This window comes from Gopherus evgoodei, chromosome 1 (genome assembly GCF_007399415.2).
Source record: "Gopherus evgoodei ecotype Sinaloan lineage chromosome 1, rGopEvg1_v1.p, whole genome shotgun sequence".
NCBI classification, from domain to species: domain Eukaryota; kingdom Metazoa; phylum Chordata; order Testudines; family Testudinidae; genus Gopherus; species Gopherus evgoodei.
In genome coordinates, this window is record NC_044322.1 from 344543843 (window position 1) to 344560197 (window position 16355).

At 40.0% G+C, this 16355-nt stretch overlaps 1 protein-coding gene across 15 annotated transcripts in view; it reads right to left on the minus strand.

The window, feature by feature from the left end:
- Nucleotides 1-16355, minus strand: part of MAGI2 (membrane associated guanylate kinase, WW and PDZ domain containing 2) — a 1169121-nt gene that overhangs the window by 634920 nt on the left and 517846 nt on the right. The window contains exon 1 of one of the 15 annotated variants that reach the window (XM_030558812.1): nucleotides 2481-2711. The exons of the other annotated variants lie outside the window; for them this stretch is intronic. The gene's annotated coding sequence lies outside the window, so the exon portion shown is untranslated. Of the gene's footprint in view, nucleotides 1-2480; nucleotides 2712-16355 lie in introns of those variants that run through there. 15 annotated transcript variants of the gene reach the window in all.

The window sequence follows — 16355 nt, forward strand, 5'->3', positions numbered from 1 at the left end:
TCCCAGCTACTCTCTCTACCCCACATTTGCCCTACTTTTGTGTTGGTAGCTAGTGTTAAAACACCTTATCACTGGGCAAACATTTAAAGAAGCAGCTTCTTCACGAGCCATCTCCAATGCCACTCGATGAATCAGATGGCATAGGTTGTTACAGAGAAACACAGCCAGCTCTATCACCATCCTTTCTTCATCTTACACATGCACAGAGTAACTGTGCTTTTCCAAAATGCCTTGTAGTGACAGACTCAAGGAACTCAATCTATTTAGCTTGAAAAAGAGAAGGTGAAGGGGTGACTTGATTACAATCTATAAGTACCTACATGGGGAACAATATTTAATAATAAGCTCTTCAATCTAGCAGAGAAAGGTATAACATGATCCAATGGCTGGAAGCTGAAGCTAGACAAGTTCAGACTGGAACTAAGGTGTACATTTTTACCAATGAGAGTAATTAGCCAATTTCTCAATGGTTGTGGTGAATTCTATATCTCTGACCATTTTTCAAATTAAGATTGGACGTTCTGCTAAAAGCTCTGCTCTAGGAATTATTTTGGGGACGTTCTATGGCCTGTGCTATACAGGAGATTCGACTACATGATCACAATGGTCCCTTCTGTCCTTAGAATCGATGGAAGATCACTCTGCCCTGCTTCCAGTGTTTTTATAAACTGAAGCTTGAATAGAGATACATCAAGTGCTGCTGCTGTGGCATACTCAATAACTAGCTGATACAGGAATTTCTTCAATAATTACTCCGGTAGTACAATAAAAGTGGCACAATTCTTCTCTCCCCACCCTCATTGTCTAGTAGTATCTCAATATGAGCTTTTTCCTTGAATAAGCACACACTTCTTTCAACAAAAGTAGTTTTATCCTTTCAGAAATGGATTATCTTCCAAAGAGTTGAGGTTATACTTGTCAATTTTCACTAACTACTGGCTCGCAGTTTCCTCCTTTATAATGGGGTACTCTGACCCACACGCATTTCAGCCCTCTTATCTAACTTCATTTAAACTGACAAAAGGATCACTATTAACTGTATTTATGCAACCCATTTGTGATAAACATCTTTTGTCTAGGAAGTAGTACTGACATGGGTTCTGACTCCAGCTAAGATAATCACTAGCAACTACTACTCCTGCCCTTTGAGCCAAGATTTAAAAGCAAGCAAACTGAAATGAACCAGTCAGACGCTGTCAGCAAGAATGGTGATTAGGACAAACAACAATAGAGGAAAAAATGCACGGCTACTCAGAGACCATCTTCTCAGGACTAGAGACAAGATATGGAGCCATTTTTCACTAGGTTCATGAGGAAAATGTCAGCACACAGCTGTTAGTGCACTGTCAGATTGCATCTTAATTTGGCCAAAGGGGACCCAGCCAGTCACCCTCACAGATACATTTTAAAGGGCCCATTACAAATCTGATTTATTGGTTGCTAAGAATCTCCCTGCTATGGTCTGGACATTTCGCATGACAGGGAGCTGAATTCTGGCTAGAGCTAAATATATGCTTCTATGTGTGATTTAAATCATATGAATTCAATGTTTCTTAAGACATCAGTCAAGCTCCCTCCCCTTCCTTAATACCTTCAGGCAGTTTTCTTAGGAATGAATCAGAATAAACCTGTGCAAAAATGGGTAATTTGTATACAAGTCTCTTGATACCATTAAAAAGCAGACAATGTTTTTTGTTCTACAAGAGAGGGAAAAACATATTAAATAACAAAAGAAAATGCATCTGCACAGCAAGAGAAAGGAGAAATTATTGAGACTTGCTTTAGAAATGTAGGCATCTTAATGCAACTATTTATACTAAGGTGAACATGAAAACTCAGAAACATTAATTCCTTTCCCTCCTTATCCCTCATTATTCTTTAGGAATTTTTCAGTAAAATCAATTTCCCTGCTCTTAATGAAATGCAAAAGAGTGTATGAGTAAGATGCATTTGGCACTGCTGAAGAAAAACCATTCAAACTTACTCTATTTTGAACTGCCTATTGTTACAATTCAGACAATGTACAACAATAATTGCAGCTCAACTTCCAATCATGCCGGCATCACAAGAAATTCAAAAAGTCAACAGCTCTTTTTATTTCTATACACACAAGAATGATAGCCTCCACATGCAGTCATTCTGGCAAAAACTGATGAATGGCATCAAAACAGTCATCTGACAATTTGTGAATAAACATGCATTTTGTTATATGTTATAGCTCTTTCCTACAGGAACTATTCCAAACAAAGACAACATCCAAAGCAACATACAGCAATTCTGTAAGCCAAGTAAGACTCAGCTCAAGTTTCTGTTCAACATCTGGTCAAATATGGTAGTGGCTTTAATTCCGATTTTGTTTTGTGGGATTTAAAAACCCACCTAACCTTTTAAACTGACCACTTGTCAGGTCCCAGCTCACTGATACACTACTCTATGAATGGGGGCGGGGGGACAGAAAAAGAGGTAGAGTCTTATCCCACCTTTCCATGATTCTCAGCCAGTCTGTCTTCTCATGATCTGCAAACCACCTGTATTGATCCAACCCATTCTGAGGGGAGAAAATAATCTTCTTGATAGAAACAGTTTCAGCTGTGATTTGATTTATGAGCACGGATGTCTAGAATTTTCTGTTTAAGCCAGACACAGCAACACAAAACTGCAGCTGAGCTCTTTTGTTTTCCCTCCTCTCAAAAGATGAAGCAAGCAGCACTCTCACTGTGTGCGCGTGTGTGTGTGTGTATGTGCGTGTGTCTCTCTCTCCCCTCCACCTCCACCCCCACCAGCAGCCTAACTCCACTCTCCTTCAGTCAGGGTCATTTACATTCTCAGCAATGATTTCCTATTCTGTATCCATTCGTACCTAGTACTTCTGGATTTCATCGGTAAAAAGGGCATCTCTAGGTGGCAATCAGGTGACCCTCCTGTTAAAAGCAGAAAGGATGCTGATGGAGTGTTTGACTCTATGGTGGATTTTTTTTTCAAAATATCCATATACATTACAAACAAGGAAAAGAATATAGCTCTCAGGAGATCATCAGGCATTTTTCTGCTTTTGAATGCCTCCTTAGCAATCAACACAAGCTAGTATGCTGTAAAGAAATGTAATTTAACCTTTCAGTGTTAATAATCTTGCATGGTTTGTATATCATGTAACTCCATAATACTTAAAAGTACAAGCTCAATCATAAATATAATGAAACTGTATTTAACATCTAAACAGCAAGCATTCTATTATCCAACTCAAAAAAAAATCTGTAATGCTTGTTTGTCCTTCACTCAAATTATTCTGCAATAATTTCACAGATTTTGACCCAAAGGGCTTTATAGTATAACCCTGATTTTCCAAACTCTGGCTTAACTGCTGTTTACGTCCCCCAGAATGTCACTGAATGCAGGTCCTAGGAACTTAGAATCTCTGCAAGAGAGAAGTTCCTGATTATCTAAGTCCCAGATATTACCAAGATGTCAGAGGTTCCCCAGAACCTTGGTAAAATTACATACAAGATATTGTAAACAGATCTATAAATGACAGACTTTGTCAACTTCAAGTTAAAGGATCAAATTTTGCTCCCAATGAAGTCAATGGGAGTTTTGCCATTGACTTCACTGGAGGCAAAATTTCATCCAAGGTTGCTACTATGTATGAACGCCAAGGAATGTTATAACATTTAAAAGTATAGAAATAAAGAGTTAAGAAAACGTAAATATTCAAATACACTCACCATTCATACAGTGCCTTAAATAAGCATACATGTGTATCATATCACACTGCATAGTCCCAAAACATCCTAAGTCTACTCTCATATCCCAATACACTATTAGCTTGTGGACCAGAAACCCTCTTGCAGTCATCCACCATACAGAATATGCACTGATAATATGACCTATGAATTTTCACATAAAAAAACCACTTTTCCATCACCAGTGGTCCATCCTTCCAGTTCTTCCATCCAGTATTACCCAAAGACATCACCTATTTACTTCTTACTTTCCATACGTCAACAGTTATTGTAATATAAGTACCATTCCTAGATGATGGATGGTGAGCAACTATGTTTTTAAATGCTGATGTATTTTTAACTGTAAATTGCCTTGGTATAAAGTAGCATCCTTAATTTAAAATGTGTACTACTTACTTTATTTCATTAAACAAACAGTGCTAATCCAGAGTTTAGGAGATCCATAGGGTAATTTTCTTTCCAAGCCTTCTACAATCTAGAATTTAGGAGCTCTGCAGTGACCCCATCTCCCTTCTGCCTTGCTCTAGCATTCAGACCTTAAGAGTCCCTATCTCCCAGATGCCTCTCTCTGCAAGGTGGAATTAGGAAGCCCACGGGATCATTTCTTCAAGTGTCTGAGAAAGCTCCTGGGGTGAAATCCTGGCTCAGCTAAGACTTCAATGGGGCAGGATTTTACCCATGAACTCTGCAAGGCTCCACTCTATCTAGAAACTACTGCTTCACAGAATTCAGGAGCTCCACAGGGTCTCTTGGTCCTCTTGTTGCTTCCTGCATCACAGAACTTTGGAACTCTGCAACCTTCTGGGTTCCCAGATCAGCCTGCCATTCACTGGCCCAGAGGTCATGTAGGGCACCCATTTCTCCTTCCCCAGCATAATGCCTACCTGGCCATGTGGACTATATAAAACATATATTGCTATAATATATAATATACAATAATATACAAAATTGCTTTGGATTTTTTAGAAACAAAACATCTAGGTCAGGAATTGGCAACCTTTGGCACGCGGCCTGTCATGGAAATCCGCTGGCAGGCTGGGACAGTTTGTTTACCTACAGCGTTCACAGGTTCAGCCGATCGTAGCTCCCACTGGCCGCGATTTGCCTTTCCAGGCCAATGGGGACTGCGGGAAGCGGTGTGGGCTGAGGCATGTGCTGGATGCTTCCTGCAGCCCCCATTGGCATGGAACAGCGAACCACGGCCAGTGGGAGCTCAATTGCCGAACCTGTGAACGCTATAGGTAAACGAACTGTCCCAGCCAACTAGCGGATTACCCTGATGGGCCGAGTACCAAAGGTTGCCTATCCCTGACCTGGGTTGTCACATAAGATTACAGAAGGAAGGAAGTTTAACTTTCTGATAAATACAAAAGTGTGGGGGTCTTATCTTGCTGCCACTGGAGTTAACTGTAGGTTTGCCTCCCATTAAAAAATAACATATAAAACATGCATTAAAAGAACCACAAAAATCATAGAAAATCTATCTCATGGCATATAGGTATTATCTTTTGCAAAAATACTGTGTAGTACTGCTGATCAAATTAAGAATCTGCATCCACTAATATTAGCTAATCAAGAAGTGCACACAGTATTTCTTTATTGTTAGAGCTGTAGATCTGTGATCCCTTAAGTGAAATATGATGACTTTCTGGCAAAAGCAGTACTTTTAAATTATACGGTATTAAACGTTAGAGCTCCAACTTCAGCAATAATACATAAATGTTAAAAAATTACTGAGACACTCCACATTAAAAATGCTTGATGGGCACCTTTGTTATAGAAATTGTCTCAATATTTGCAATGCTAATTGAATAATAGTATTATTTTTATAAACAATTAAAACATGAGCCATAAAATTCCTAGAAAGGTCTCTATTTTATTCACAATATACAGCAGCCTTATGACTGGATTTTTCTTAAGAAACAGTTATGGAACTTGGTTGCCTTTCTTTCAATTAAGTTTATATTCAAATCAAAAGAGTATATATACATGCTTGAAACTGAAACTACGTCCAATGAGTGGGAAAGAGGGGCTCTCGTGTAAGTATGTTTATTAAGTCTGTGTGAACAGGCATGAACATTTTCCTTTTTCATTATACTTAAGATGAGTGCAATTTATAAGCCTATGGCCCAAATTGAGAAGTGATGTGTAAAGAGGTGTTAGAATGCTCTGCTACACTCAGACTTGTTTTTACAAACTCTACTGAAGAGGGAGGGAATCTAAGGCCTTGTCTACACTACCGGGGTAAGTCAATCTAAATTATGCTACTCCAGCTACGTGAATAACGTAGCTAAAGTCGACATAGCCTAGGCTGACTTACTGCTGTGTCTACACCATGCTGCATCAATGGGAGACTCTCTCCCATTGATTTACCTAACTCCTCTCATTCTGGTGAAGTACTGGAGTTCACTAGACCCACTAATTCGACCCCTGCTGCATCAATCACAGCAGCGTCGATCCCCAGTAAGTGTAGACGTGGCCTAAGTGTATGTAGCTTATACACAGAAGAGCTAGAAAAATATAAGTTAAAGTAGCTCTCACCTTACTTTAATTTACACTTCTTGCACCTTTCATCAGGCTTGCTCCATGTAAGTTACAGTCATTTAAATTAATAACTTTAGGCCAAATTTCGGCCAGTTCTTTTTGTGGGTGCACACATCCTCTATTATGTATCCTTCACAAGATTCCCTAATGCTTGCAGGAACTCAGAGACTGTTCTCCCAGAGGACACATATTGTCCAAAGGAAACAGGAAAGGGGTATGGTGGTAATCCTACTCCAAGGACATCCTACACCACTTGTTATGCATGAGCTGTGACCCATTGTAGGGACAGCATTCTGTAGGGACCTCAGTGCTGAGTGAATTAGTCAGCTGTCAGCTTTGTTGATCTAAGAACAGGAACTAGAAACTGACAGCTGATCAGCAATTTTAGTACAAAGATATTTCAGAGTTGCTGGCACTCTCCTGTCAAATACAAGAGGCCACAGGAACCACTGAAACCACGACTGAGCATGAAGAGAAAAAAGAGAACTGATAATGCTCCTTCTAGGAGCCAGGGGAAATTTAGGATTCCAGACCACTAAAATGACAGTATTGATTTTATGTGATAGCAATGATGTGGAGTGCAGATCAATATTTCAGTGGAACACTATCAAAGAAAACAGGTACTGATGGAGATGGAATTGGTGAGTCAGTATATGATTTACTTACCTCTGAGCTAACAGGAAGACCTAATTTGAGGTTACAGGGTACTGTGCTACAGCAAGTTTTTCAGAAAATATAGAAATGAGGTCTGGGCCATTTTGGTTATTGAATATCCCATAGCTCTCTTCCAAGGCAAGAGTAATAAAATTAGTGTCCCGGCTAAAGTCCAGTGCCAGTAAGTATATTTTGCTGACCTAAACTGAAACCACAGGAAAATCTTATTTCTCTCTCTTTTATTTTGGTTTATATAAAAAACAGCATCCATTCATTGTTCTGTGCAATTTCACCCGCATATAAACATAAAAATATCAAATACATCAGTCAGAAACACAGTGGAACATTTGGATAAACAACTAACACCACAGTTTATAGCACCGCTATCCATTGTTACAGAGTTATCACATGCTACTTGTGAGATGGCTGTGTTTCAATGGAGGACAAAGTCATCCCAACATAGAGTTTGTATATAACTTTGTTCAGTTTGTAAAGATCTTTGTGATCTTTTGGGATGGAAACCATTAAATAAATGTAAGGTTCATTTTTAGAAGTGCTCCTGCCAACTAATTCACTAAGTGGCATAGGCATCTGTTTCGGAGGGGAATGGATGTCTTGCTCTAAGTGCTAAGCATATGAAGAGGTCCCAGTGGTTGCCACTGAAACAGATGGGCCAATAGAGAAAAACTGTTGCCCTGGATAACTACAGATTCACAAATATCTGGTTTATTCTTGGAGGGTGTTGGGATGGTTGCAGTTGTCTCTCTCTGTAAGGATGTACATATGTGTGCAGACACGTGATGTCCAGGGGAAGATAATTTTGGCTCCCTGACAGTCTGTTCATTAAGTGTGCTATCTTCAATACAGCAAGTTTTTAAATTGGTTTTCAGTACTTTGGAGGAAGATAGTCTATGGTATCATAACACTGAGGATCACACTCCTGTGCCTCTCCCCCGCCCAGAAATTCAATGACGTTTAATTGGATTACAATGGAGGAATCCACAGGATGCCAATTGTTGGTGCACTCCCATTGTGGAACTCCGCTTTGAATGGCACTTGATTGACTCACAGTCCACACTCCTCTTATTACAACACCACTTCCCCTTCTTTCCAGAGAACAGTAGTGTATAAAGAGTGATTGTACTCTTTATTAAAGAACACCACAATTTGTCTAGCAACATCACACAACTTATTATTGGCACTGTACTGCAAAAATTAAAGCTCCATCTTGCACAAGCTCACAGTAGGTGACCTACTTCTGAAAAAAGTTTTCAATGGATACACAGATTTTATTTGAAGCTAGTGTGGGAATGTCATTCTCCATCTGCGAATCTACTCATGTGGTAGACTCTCTCCAGTGCCAGGAAAATAAGAGTTTATGAATTATGCACAACTATAGTTAATGCACAAAACCCCTTTGATTGTATTTTCATATGCTAGATTGACAGAAGATGGAATCATTTAGAAATGATCTCCAGCTATCCATTTATGGTGTATGAGTGAGAGATTTCAAAATTATGATCCTCTCCCCAGAGATATCTGTACCACTTCAGGAACTGATCTCATCCTAGCATATTCAAGATGTCAGATGTTTGATCTGGCCAGATGCTGAGCACATACACTGAGGGCTTTCAGAAGCTTGCAAAATGAGACCCTTCAGTCTTTGTCTACTTAAAATGGTAAAAAAATGGTGAAACCTTTTTTTAAATAAAAAGTAACTTTTTGACTAAATGGAAAATTTTGGAAAAAAAAGCAAATTTTCATTAAAATGTTCATGTTTTTGACAAAATACAAATGTCAGGAAAAAATTGACAAAAATGAATTTTCTTTGGTTTTGATTATGTTTTTCAGAGCAAAAAAATCAGTTGTTTCCTGACCTGCTCTATTGTCTTCCCTAGGACAAATGAGATGGGTTGTTCATTATCATTGCAGCTTTACCTGTAGCAACAACATTAGAGGGTGAACATACATAGATAGGAGTCGGGTGTTTATAGTTCCATGTCATCTAACCCTGTTTAGAGAAGAACTAGATGACACAGTGGTAGTCCTGTCTACACTACCGACTGCACCACTTCTACCATTGGTGGAGCTGTGTTGTGGTGAATTACAGACCTTACATTTGGGGGTGTAGAAGCAGCCTTAGATTGTAAACTCTTCATGGCAGAGCATGTCTGTTTCTCTCTGAGACTGATTTTTCCCTGGTTTACACAATTGTAACTCCAGTAGAATTACTTCTGATTTACACAATTGTACCTATGTTTATACAGCTACTAATAACACCTGTCTTTCTAGGTTTGAGAAACAATCAACAAAGAGTTTAATTCAAGTATTTTAAAGAATGTGAAAATTCAGATTTATATTATGCTAATCCAAACAGAAACAAAAGAGCAAATTGCAAAAACAATTAATTAATCTATGTTACAGTTTTACTTTACCACACATTTTATTTTTAAAAAAAATGCTGTTGATTTTCTTCAATGATGCTAACACAATTATAAGTGAATTAACAAATGGTACAAACTCCACTTAAGCAGAGTATTTTAATTGTATACTCTTTTTAGCGTAATTTGTTTAAAATTAATTCTGTTTATAATGGGATTCTACAGTACATCTGCAACAGAAAACAGAAGTCCTATATCATGTACACAATGGTTAGTGGAGAAGGTTAGTGCCCAAGCTATTGCAGCCTACTGAAGTCAATAGGAATTTGTTTGAGAAAGGGCTGAGTAAAAATGGAGGTACTGACTACCTTGAGGAGATCTGGAGATATCAGGCCTGGTATCAAGTCAGGCCTTGCTGATATAAAGCAAAGCTGGCAAAAGTCAGGCCCTTTTACAGAACATGCCAGCTTGCAGGTTCACTGTCCAGACATGGCAAGGACATGGCTAGTATTGTGATCACTCCTAGGCACTAAGTATTCACGTAAACACATTACAGAAGGGTAGTATTAGAACAGCTCAATACAAAGACATGGTGGAAACACACTATTCAAAAATGATACAGGGACTCATTGACCCCTCTTAAAGATAAGGTCAGGTTGACAGGGTGATGGATAGAGATGTTTTGATCAAACCAACATGTACAAGGTAAGGGGTGGAAGCTATTCATGTCAGAGGGGCAAGACATAGCTTGTTTGTATCAATGTATAAAAGATGAATCACAAAGGGGGTGTCTTTGTCCAGCCGAGAGGGGGACAAAGTCCTGTTGTTCATTTAGCTAAATCCATTGCAACGAACATACTTGTTTTAGTGTATCTGTAACCATTGAGCCAGGGCACTAGGACCGTGCTTCATTGACAATAAACCCGCCTGAGCACCTTCACTACTGAACAGAGTCTGTGGTCTTGTTAGGCATTTCCGTTGGAGCCTGCTATCTATCTGGCCAGAGCCAGTGCAGCATGCAGAGAGAACACACATATGCAGCCAACAACTGATGACACTGGTGACCCTGACCGCTCATCTAGTAAGTAGGCGAGCTGTCCTCTGTAGGAATCGTGATCTAACATGGCAGAAAAGCTACAAGCTAGGGGAATCCCTTATCTTCCTCCCTCAAATTCCCACAGAGTTTGATACGGTACAGATGTCAGCTGGGGTGCCAGCAAAGGAGGTCCATTTGAATTTTTAAAAGATAATGGGGAAGAAACATGGAATGGAATCTGTAAGCCTAGAGCAGAGACCGTAGCCTTGGAAAATAAGAGTAAGAAACACCCCCCACATGCCACAAAATTGGTGGAGCAACTAACAGGGGAAAAAAAGTAAAAAGAAGCAAGAGAAGCAGCAGAGATCTGGAACACTCCTGCTCCCCTAGCAGGGCAGCAAGCAGTCCATAGACACATTACAGCAAGCACAGGAACAGAATAAAACATTGGAAACAGCCGTAAAGAATCTGCACAAAAGAGAAGTGCCATCTCTGTTATTAATATTGATGGCCAACAACAGGCTTCAGGTACCTGAAGAATGGGGCAGAAATGAAAAAAAGTTGCCCCAAGCAAAATTAAAAGATGTAACATGGAACGATTGGAATGGGTTCTGCAATTGGGACATTGGGAATGACCCATACCAGCCACCTAACAACCCCTGGACTGAGGCCACTGCATTGCAACTACCACCATACGATAAAAGCAAGGTTTTGGTCAAATCTAAACCGAGACGTAGACTGATGCCTGTCAGAACATGAAAAGTAAGTGCCCAGGAGGGAGAAATAGTAAACAATGCTTTCTCTGGATTGGTAAATCAGATAAAGGAAAAAATGAAGCCCTTCATAGAGCACATTACAAGACAAGAGCTGTGACCTGCTCGCAGGGGAGTGGATAGAAAACAATTTTAAAGTGAAAAACCAAGAGTGAGTGGATTAACACCTAGAACTGATGCATTAACACATGGAGTTGCCCAGAAACAGTTAACTGTAGCAGGCAAGGGCACTTCTGCAATCCATTTGGCATGCAGACAAAAGCAACAGACATTGGTGGAACAAATTCACGTTTTGCAAGAGCAGGTAACAGTCCCCACTCTCCTCTCAGAGCCAGGAAAAAAGCCATAGGTATGGGTTCCCAACTGCTTTTATCTATGGAGCCTCACTCAGAGCTAATAATATAACGTTCTTTCTCATATAATTTTACATACAGGTTAAGTTTTACTTTATATCCTCTCTCAGTTTGCTAAACTCGCTGCTGCTGCCTGTACTTTGAGATACCTTGATAAAGTTAATTAATTCTTTTGGCTCAAGTTTTCCTCCTTTCCTAGATTGCTCTCCCCCCACTTTTCCCCTGCTTCTCCTCACTTCTGCTCTTTGTTTTAAAAGTTATAGTTATTACCATCACTAAAAGACAAAAAAGAAGCAACTGAAAACAGAACAAAACAACAAACAAAGAAAACAAGGTAAAAACTTTACTTTAAATAAGTCCAGTAAATTAATCTTTTTAACCCATTAGGAATGCAATAGCTGGAAATACTCTTAACTTTCTTGAAGATATGGTTGCCAAGCAACAGAAATGCAGACTCTGGTTCTAATACTATCCACTGACTAAAATTTGAAACATGAGCTTTCCTCATTTCCATAAAGGCAGAGGTGAAAATAAGCTGGTACACTCTGGTATGGCATACCGGCAAGAGCCAGTGCGTCGTACCGAGGTAGCCCGGCTTCCCCAGGTGGCAATTTAAAGGGCCTTGAGCTTCCAGCAGTGGCTGGAGTCCCGGGCCTTTTAAACTGCTGCCAGAGTCCTGCTGCTGGAGCCCTGAGGTAGCAGCAGTGGGGCTCCAGGAGTTGTTTAAAGGGCTGGGGCTCCCGCTGCCTCTACTGCTCTGGGCCCTTTAAATAGCCCCTGGAGCCCCACCACCGCTACCCCAGGGCTCCGGGGGCTATTTAAAGGGCCGAGGCGGTAGAGGCAGGGAAGCCCCAGGCCCTTTAAATAGCCCCTGGAGCCTGCTGGAGCCCTGGGGTAGCAGTGGCAGCCGGGGGCTCCGGCAGCAGTTTAAAGGACTGGGGTGGTAGCAGCGGCCAAGCCCTAGGCTCTTTAAACTGCTGTCAGACCCCCCAGCTGCTGCTGTTACACCGGTGGGGGAGGGGGAAGGCACTTACTGGTACAGGGTGGGTCAGGGCTGTCTCTGACCCCCCATCCCCGCCCCTTCCGCCCAAGGCCCCACCCCTTCCAGGGGCCAGAGCTGGCTCCAACCCAGCCCTGCACCAGCAAGTCCCTATTTCTACTTTCACCCCTGCATAAAGGAGAGTTTTGAAATAAAGTAATATAAAGTAATGGACCAAACCTTAAATTAATACAACAAAGGGGGCAAATACATAACTTAATATACATTTTTATCAATTCTTATTAAAGTTTTAAATACAAAGGTAAAACTTGCTTATTTAAATGCTTAACTCTTGTTTACTTGTCTGTTTTTTTAAACTACATTTCTTTAATAACTAAGCTTTGAATGTTTTATCTTGTACAATTATTAATATAATTCTGGCGCCATTCATCTTTAATTGTAAATTTGTTTTGTATTCCATGTATGTTGTCCTGTGCGCTATGTTGTATGTGTCACATGACTAATTTTTTCTTTTAATTTTGTTGCAACAAAATGCAATTTTATACTTTTTTGAAAATATAAGTCGTACCACACTATTTTAATATTATGATTGGGATATAATCATCATAACATTATTGAAACCATTTTTTTGAAAAAACTCAAAAAGGCCTCAGTTATAAATACATATGCATAAATTTTTGCCAAAACAAATCATGTAACTGCGCACAAAAATTTTTCTCTGATTAATCACAGGGGGTTTTTTAATTGAAAGGAAAAAATTGAAGTGGAAACCTCAACAGTAATGCAAAAGTAATATTAGCAAAATGTCAATTTCTTGTTTGAGTTTTTATAAACTTGTTTGTACCTTTATTAAGTATTAAAATATCGTTATAAGAATGTTATAGCAAAAGGGTAAAAAAATAATATATACTATATCTGGTTATGTTGCAAAATTGTATAACTAACCACAAAATTTCAACGTTTCCACTTTTGTCTCCCAAATACAACTGTGTTATAAAAGTTTTATATCCTCAAAGTGTTTGCATAAACCTGCATTTAGGATTCATTTTGCTTTAAATTTTTATACTCTTTTCTTTTATGTTATGTTAAAGGTAAGTAGTGGCTGTTACAGTTTGTGCTTCTAAGCAGTTAACAAAAGCAGAATTGGTATCACAAGAAAGTTAACTCTAAAAAGCTTGGGTAAAAACTCTGTTACAACTCTTGCTAAAACAGAGTGCTCAGCAGTGGAAAGCAATATACCTTCTGAGAGAAGATTGTGAGGTTCTATTTTTAGCTGTTAACCATTATATTTAGTATAAAATATTAGTAATGCACCTCAAATGAAAATGAATGTCTATACAATAATTGTTACAAAAGACTTGGTCCCTATTACACTCTACAGAAACTAAGTTAATCTGTGTATTAAATTTGGGTTACTGAAAACAAGAGAAATGTAAAACAAGCAAGCAAAAATTTTATGATGTTAAGCAACGTAAGCTGTTTCAGGTTGCATCCCACAGACTGAAAACACCAGAAGATATCAGTTCACAGTGAAGAACCCCCAGGCATCAAGAAAAATAATGAAGTGCTTTATAAACCACAGACTGGTCAACTACACCTGAGTCAGCCATATATGGACAGTTAAGTAGGCAATCTAAAAACTACTAGGCCTTGGCTACACTGGCGCTTTACAGCGCTGCAACTTTCTGGCTCAGAGGTGTTAAAAAACACTCCCCTGAGCACAGCAAGTTACAGCGCTGTAAAGCGCCAGTGTAAACAGCGCTAATCCCCTGTAATTAGCTGTAAACTAATCCCCACTGGGAGGCGGAGTACCTGCAGCACTGGGAGAGCTCTCTCCCAGCGCTGGCGCCATGACCACACCCGCACTTCAAAGTGCTGCTGCGGGAGCGCTCCCGCGGCAGCGCTTTGGAGTCTCGAATGTAGCCAAGCCCTTAGTTGGACGCCACAGGTAAACAAACTGGCCCGACCCGCCAGGGGCTTTCCCTGAACAAGCAGCGGACCGGCTTTGAGAACCACTGATTTAAATTGCATATTAAGTAAAGTGAGTTCATGTGCTTTTGGCTTTAAATCTTTAGCATCGAAATATGGATGAATTTGGCTACTGTGTAAAAGCAACTGTATTATTGCTGTATTAAAATGTGCATAACATTGCTAAACTGTTTAACCAACACATAGGTGAAAGTTAAACTAATGGCAGCAAATTAGTAAAGACGTTATTTGTACTGCTTATGGAAGTTACATAGTAACTACCATAATTAACTCATTATGGAATATTAAAAAAAGAAAATCACCTAATCTTATTAGTAATAGACACCTAACTGGCATTGTCCTCGCTATATAACAAAAATAGTGGTAAACTGACACCATCTCAAATTGTATAAACAAATTCCCTGTTAGTGTAAGTCATAATTTGGGGTTAGTGACACGGCATCCTAGCTGAGGCATATGTTATTCAAAATAATCTTGTTCAGTGTTTAGGCACCAATAATAAATCCTGACACAGCAATATTTGATAAATTGGTTACTGTCCATTCAGTAGGTTATCTGTAAGACTGCATCTATCAGAATCAACTGGATCTACATCAGCTACTGGGGTATCCAGAGCAATGCAACCAATGGAACAGAGAAGTTAGCTGTTCCTGTTTCCTCCCTAGTGATGCTTACCAGAGGGTGACAACCAGCAGTAAGGGTAACCTAGAAATGGATTGACAGTACTGTGTAGTAACTAATAACAAGACATTTACATATAGACGCCTCATTTGTAATGTCACTACTTCAAATTTCTGTTTTAATTCTTATATACATAGCACTGGAGGACACACTGTAACAATAACTATTCAAGTATTTTAAAACACACAGCCTACTACTAATGATAATACAGGTGGTAACTGTAATTGCCCTAATAAGAGTGTGTTGCTATCTGCGGTACCAAAGTAAAAGGGCCAGACTACAACACCAGATTGGAAATGGATTGTGATGCTTAAATATGAGACTGTGCCATCTGTTCACATACATACTATACATATTGTGACAAAATTCCTCCTCTACCTTCATGGGTCCTGTGCTTATTGGCGGATTTGCTCACCTCAGTGATCTTCCCCTCTGGTGGAACCCACAGTCTGGGTCAACTCCTCCTGTGTCTGATCAGGAGTTGCGAGGTTTGGGGGGAACCCGGGCCCACCCTCCACTCCGGGTTCCAGCCCAGGGCCCTGTGGATTGCAGCTGTCTATAGTGCTTCCTGTAACAGCTGCATGACAGCTACAACTCCCTGGGCTACTTCCCCGTGGCCTCCTCCAAACACCTTCTTTATCCTCACCACAGGACCTTCCCCCTGGTGTCTGATAATGCTTGATTGCCTGATAATTCCTCAGTCCTCCAGTAGCACATCCTCTCAGTCTCAGCTCCTTGTGGCTCTTGCTCCCAGCTCCTCACATGCGCTTCCTCTCCTCTGGCTCCTCCCCGCCTGACTGGAGAGAGCTCCTTTTTAAACCCAGGTGCCCTGATTAGCTTGCCTTGACTGGCTGCAGGTGTTCTAATTAAAGTAGCTATCTCCACTGCCTTCTAGAAAGATCTTAATTGACCCCAGGTGCCTTGATTAACCTGGAGCAACTGTCATTTGGTTACCACGGTACTAGGGATTTGTTTAGCCTGGGGCTAACATACCTGTTCCTCAGTACTTCACTGTAGCCATCTGGCCTTGCCCCATCACAATATATACCCATATATACAACACACACATCCATATATATTAATTATTTGGGAATTTCTTCAAGGGTCAATCATAAAACTATCCTCAGTCAAAGTGCTAGGCCTAACATTCCCAGGCCCACCATAAAAGACTAAACACAAGTGGAAAATAAAATCTGTCAAACGG